The sequence below is a fragment of the Apostichopus japonicus genome, chromosome 17 (genome assembly GCF_037975245.1).
Source record: "Apostichopus japonicus isolate 1M-3 chromosome 17, ASM3797524v1, whole genome shotgun sequence".
Classification (NCBI taxonomy): Eukaryota; Metazoa; Echinodermata; class Holothuroidea; order Aspidochirotida; family Stichopodidae; genus Apostichopus; species Apostichopus japonicus.
This window is the reverse complement of record NC_092577.1, coordinates 25,469,787-25,476,340: the sequence shown is the minus strand read 5'-3', so window position 1 is coordinate 25,476,340 and position 6,554 is coordinate 25,469,787. Positions and strand designations below refer to the sequence as shown.

The 6,554-nt window shown below is 40.3% G+C and overlaps 1 pseudogene; it reads left to right on the top strand.

Moving 5' to 3' along the window:
• The first annotated feature begins 1,317 nt into the window (after positions 1-1,317).
• LOC139957817 (U2 spliceosomal RNA) lies at positions 1,318-1,532 on the top strand (annotated as a pseudogene).
• The last annotated feature ends 5,022 nt before the right edge of the window (positions 1,533-6,554 follow it).

Here is a 6,554-nt window from a genome sequence, read left to right as displayed (position 1 = left end):
TTTCCGGGAGTCCACTGTAAACAAGCTGTATGGAGAAAAATCCAGGAGGTTGGCCTTCAGACGGCGTATACCCAGAAAGATGATATCTATCAGCTTGTGAGGAATGTCATGGCCCTACCGTTTTTGCCAGTCAGTGTTCATGAATTTTAATTTTTATCCCCAGGTCTGCAACTAGGGAGCATGGATGTGGCTGAGGCATTTAAACGAGAAGAGGGCAGAGCAGATGATCCCATAATATCTAACAATATCAAAGAAGCCCACCCACCCACTCTCTCCTATTCTTCCGACAGCACTGCAATAATGATTTACATGTGTAGTAAATATGGTAAAGTTTGGATAAAATTCGGACAATTTTTGAATCAATTAAGAACATTTGAAGGGTTTTTGTTCTCCAAATTTAGGACCGACAAATTTTACGTTCGGGACCGATTTTGAGAAAATTCTGAATTAACTTCTTAGTTTTGTGTTATTAATTTTTATATCTTATAGTCTTATCTAGATTGTCACAACTCTTTTGCAAATTAGGCATAAAAATTATACTAATATATAGAAAAAAATACTTAGCCTTGACCCTACTGTATGTTCCTTTCACATACCGTTAAATCATGAAAGTCATCACGTTAAAAATCCGAATATTCCAAAATCCTGCAATATAAAGTCTTTTTCACTGTAAACTGAAAATTATTTTCCCATCCTATATTTTACATATGAATTATCAGAAGCCCGTTTTAAACTCATAGAAATTCCAACGTAGTATTTTTGAACAATTTAAAAGAATTATTTTTTAAGAAATTCCAACAGTTTTTTATAACAATTTAAGACCCATAAGAAATACAAACTCTGGTCATATAAAACGATTACAAAAAAGTGTACCGAGTTGGTCGTGACCAACTCGGTACAGCTTTTACCTACCAACTCGGTTTTGTACCGAGTTGTTATGTACCGAGTTGGCTTTGTACCGAGTTGACTGACTTCCCTAACTTCGGCCTAGGCTATTTACAATAGTCATTAGACTAACGTTGGGCAATCATCCCATTTGCATGCGATTTACTTTAACTGCAGTAACTAATTGCGTTCATTTCGGATTCCACTTGGACCCAGGGCAGGTCTCTGTCACTGGTTATCACTTGGCAAAGATAGCAGTTAACTCGAGAGTCTTAAGTCTTATGACATTCAAACACATTTGGTTATTGATATGCAAAGTTTGAAGCAAATGTGTTGCTAAAATGCCTAGGCCTAGCTTTTCCTCTACTGTTTAGTAGCATTTTTAAATCATATAGGCCTGAGCCTGAGGATTGATCTGTCAACATTTTTGTGATCGCTTCTCGGCCTTTTGGCTAAGATCATGTGTAGTATCTGTTCCCTTCGGGAATGGTGATGCACACCTGACGATGATCACACAGTCACAGTCCCGATGCAAGGGGACTGGGGCTGAGAGCGGATCAGTCGTTTGGTAGTTTGGTTTTCGTGCCCAGGTTCTTTCCTGGGTGACTTTTTCTTAAAAAGTATTTTTGTGACACAAGAGAAATATGAATGGCTAGTTCCTAACAATGAATTCAACTATTAAATGCTAATATAAGAGCGCTAGATAGGAGCACTAGAAACGAGACGTGCTTTTATGTTAACTCCGACTATTGTAAGTTTTTTTCTCTGGACGTATTTGCTGTTATTGCAGACATTTCAAAAGTAAACTTGAAATTTAATCTCATGAACTTTCTGACCAGCATCGATAACACTTTCCTACTATTTTGAAGTTATTTTCATCAAAGCAACGACGCCTTATGGCGTACGTTCGCTACACCAATCCCTGACATGGGTTCAGCGAAACCAGAAACGATATTTAATTTAAAGGAGCGTAGTGTGCGTATTCTTGATAACAACTTTGAATTGAAAGATGTCGTGAGTACTATTACTGAAGATCTTGGAAAGGACAAGGTTATTACTTGTTGTAAATCATGTGGTTATTGGAATATTACTTTTCATCATAGGAGCGATGCTAACATTCTATTGGAAACGGGAGTCGTTATTAATGACGAGACGTGCGACGTACTTGGCATATCAAGATCTTTTTTAACGGTAAGCCTATTCGGGGTACCGCAATACATAACTGATGATGAACTATCGGAGAAACTAACTGAATTCGGCTGTACCCATCAAAGTAACTGGCATCGCAATTCATACCCTGAACACCCGAAAATTGCAAATGGGATACGCTACGTAAGATTGGAGCTACCCGCTGACGTTTAGAGCCTACCCTACACCGTTACTATAAACGGCAAACACATACGCCTAAAACACAACAGTCAATCGACGGTATGTAATCAGTGTCTGGGAACAGATCATATCAAGAATATCTGCCCAAAGTACGTTTGCCGAATTTGTCAAACCCAGGGTCATAGAGAAGCAAATTGCCCTTCTGTGGTATGCTTTCACTGTCAGGGACTCGGGCATAAGAGCTTCAATTGTCCGGAAAGAAGTAGACGACGAATACAATGGCGACGAGACCAAAGAACGAGTCAATCCCAAAACAACCGCAGACAGATCTGCGATTATACAGATCAAAACAGCATGACCCGCCCTTAAACATCCAACAAAAGACATCTTCAATGGAACACAGCCGAGCAAACAAAGACAAACATCATGAACCTAAAACTGGTAAAACTTCGCAAAAGGAACAAAAGGCAGCCACACCGGCACAAAGAATATCAGGAAGCAGGCAAAAAAAGCAGATGTTTTATTCACTAATCAAATCAACAAGACAATAGAAAATCCACAACCCCCCAAAAGGCAAATGTCATCATGTGATGCAGAGCAGTCCATGAGGGTGAAGTAAATGTGAGACCAATGTGAGACCAATGGCTACCTCAACTGAAACTACTGCGAAAGCTGACCGGAGACAAAGTACCTCGAACGATCTTCAACATACTGATAAATTCAAAGCAGTTAATTCAATAGAACACAATATCTCATGTATGCATTACGACTTTTAATAATCTTCCTAGTCATGATGATGTATCTATTTTTCATCACATTAGTCGTACTTTTTTTCTCTCACTATTTTTAATGCCTGTGATTATTCATTTCGAGGATTGGTTTTTGAGATATTCGTCTTACTGTGTCCAAGATCGCATATGTATTTGATCTCTTGTTTATGTGGAAAAATTGGGGAAAATGGAAAGGTTTTCTGTCGTCTTACGTGCATTGAGAATACTTGCCCTCATTGTGTGCGTATATGTATACATGCGTTATACGCTACGCCTACACCTATGTAGCGAGTCTACTGTGATGATGGCAGCCGAGAATCGGAGTTACTCAAGCGTGGAGCTGTGATCACTCAGACACTATGCAGGGATCCCGGAATATCTAGTGATGGGTCTGCGGTCGTTAGGGATCTATAGAAGAAAATCAACCAGGCGAGGCAAACGTAGTGGTCGAAAAAAAGAGGCCTTCTTTTCTTATGTCAGGTCAAAGCAGAAAGTTAAAGATGCAATTGTCTCCCTTAGGGCACCACAGGCTGATAAGATAGTTACTGATAGTCAGGATCTTGCAGATCTTTTTAACGACTATTTTGTGTCGATACAAGTAGTATTCCAGATTTTCAGGGGGCAGTGATAGGCCTAAACTGGATACGGTCTTATTTTCGGATGACGTTGTCTTAAAGGAGCTGCTTTGTCTAAATGTTTCTAAAGCTTCTGGACCGGATGCAATCCATCCGTATTTGTTGAAGACTTTTGCACACTATTTCTGCGTTCCACTCTCGTTGATTTTTAGTAAATTTATGGATGAAGGTTATGTTCCTAGGGACTGGAGATGTGCTAATATTACCCCAATTTTCAAGAAGGGTGATAAGACTAAGCCCTGTAATTATAGGCCCGTTAGTCTCACTAGTGTAGTTTGTAAGGTCATGGAGTCTATTGTTAAAAAGTCTTTGGTCTGTCACTTCAGCAGTCAGTCTTTGATCAGAGAGTCTCAGCATGTCTCACTAATATCCTTCAGTTTATGGAAGATGTAACAAGCTCACTAAATAGGCAGAGGTCTGTAGATGTTGTGTTCCTGGATTTCCAGAAGGCCTTTGATAAAGTTCCCCACCAGCGTCTTTTACGGTCTTGGATCGGGAATTGGCTTGGTAATAGGGAACAGAGGGTGGTAATTAATGGCTGTGCTTCTTCTTGGCAGAACGTTACTAGTGGGGTTCCACAAGGGTCTGTATTAGGTCCCCTGTTGTTTGTTGCCTATATAAATGACATCGACAGAGATATTTTGTGTACTGCTAAGAAGTTTGCTGATGACACCAAATTGTATTCTGAGGTCTCTTCCAAAAGCGATTCTGAGAAATTTCAAGGGGATTTAGATAAGATTTGTTCCTGGTCTCAGGGGTGGCAAATGCTTTTTAATATTGATAAATGTAAGGTAACGCACATTGGTAGTAGTAACCAAAAGTTTACATACAATCTGAATGGTGTGGAGTTACAGGAGGTCTCTGTTGAAAGAGACCTAGGTATCTACATTGACTCGTCTCTGCAACCTTCCAAACATTGTCTTGAAGCTGCTAAAAGAGGTAATAGGGTTTTAGGTATGATCAAGAGGAACTTCAGTTTTCTGAAAGAGGACATCGTAGTTAGGCTTTATAAGCAGTTGGTTAGGCCTCATCTGGAGTATGCTGTGCAGGCTTGGAACCCTTATTTTGCTAAGAATAAGGAAGTACTTGAAAAGGTCCAGAGGAGGGCTACTAGGATGATTAGTTCCTTAAAGAGGGTTCCTTATTATAGGCGCTTACAACTGTTGAATCTCACCACACTGGAGCTTAGGAGGTTACTTGGGGACTTGATCCAGGTTTTCAAGATTTCAAGATGGTTTCGACAATTTATCCTTTACCGACTTTTTCGTGTTTGCAAACAGTAGTTGTACTAGAGGTCATTGTCTTAAACTTCAAAAGTCGCATAGTAGGATTAATATTCGGCATAACTTTTTCTCTAATAGGGTTGTGAATGATTGGAATAATTTGCCTGAGAAAGTTGTACTTGCAAGTTGTGTCAATGGGTTTAAGAATGCTTTGGACAAGCACTTTAAGCATTGTAATCGGGTCTGAGTGTTTCTGTCTTCAGTTTTTCCCCTCTCTTTATAGGGTCCTTGATGGGGACTTAAGTGTCCCTCCTGATCCTTTTTCTACTAAACTAAACTAAATTGAAATCATTGAATCACTTTTTTCCGAGACAATGCTCTTTTACTTGGCCGGTCAGTAAGGAATAAAACTTACTTAATTCGGGATGTTGTTACTGAACACGATATCGATATATTGTGCTTAACCGAAACTTGGTTGACATCGACACCGGCTGATGAAGTCTTCATAAAAGCACTCCCTTTCCCTGGATACAAGCTCGTTAATATCCCAAGAGTTAATAATAAAGGGTATGGGGGTGTCGCAATACTTCACAAAGTAACAATAACTATCACATCTCCCATAACAAGCGTGAATTACCCAAGTTTTGAGAATATCATGGATGTGTGTCAACATGGGATCACGGTTGCTGAAAGTTATTGTGTTATACCGCCCTCCACCTTCTCGCAAAAATAAGCTCACTGTCACTCAGTTCTTTGAGGACATCTCACATTTTCTTGGAGAGGAGGTTTCTAATATAGGGGATGTCAACTTTCACCTTGACAATCATGGTGACCCTGACACTAGGCGTTTCCACGATCTTATCGATATGTTAAATCGTACCCAACACGTCACTACTCCGACTCACCGTGCTGGACATATTTTAGAAGCCGTGATAACACACTCCGATATTAATCTGATTCAGAAAGTGGAGGTTAGTCATATGATCTCTGATCATAATCTGGTCATTTGCAGGATGGCGTACCCGAAACCTCCACCTAAACGTGTTACTGTAAATGGCGAGGAAGTTACGGTCTGTTAATCTTGTTGCCGTCATTGCCGGACATCCGCAGTATTGATCTGAGGGATGCCACTGATCTCTACCATTCTATTCTTACCAAGGTTCTTGATAGGCATGCCCCGATGACGGAGAAAGGTGTTACTGTGCGTGCATCCCATCCATGGTTTACTGATGATCTTTATGCTGCTAAGTGTGAAAAGCGAAAGGCCGAACGAAAGTGGCGTCAGACGAAGCTGACCGTCCACAGAGACATTTTCCTGGCATGCCAGTCATATAATAACCTTCTATCTCGATCGAAGGTATCTTATTACAATGCCAAAGTAGAGGAAGCTCGTGCTAATCCAAAGGTTCTACAGCACATTTATAATCAGATCCTTAGTTCTAAGGCAGATGCTAAATTAGCAACTTACTCGGAGGCTAAGGATCTTGCCAACAAGTTCATGTCCTTTTTCACTGAAAAAGTGGAGAATATAAGGGCCATTCCTACCTCAGTCACAGCAACGTGGAGCTGAATCCTTTCATCTACTTCGCACCCAGCTGGGTACGCTATCAAGTCACTGCTCACTGCAGAGTCTACGACCATCTAATGATGAAGAGTACCTTGTAAGTTTTGTACCTTGTAAGTGATGTGCTTTAGACCCACTACCAACTTGG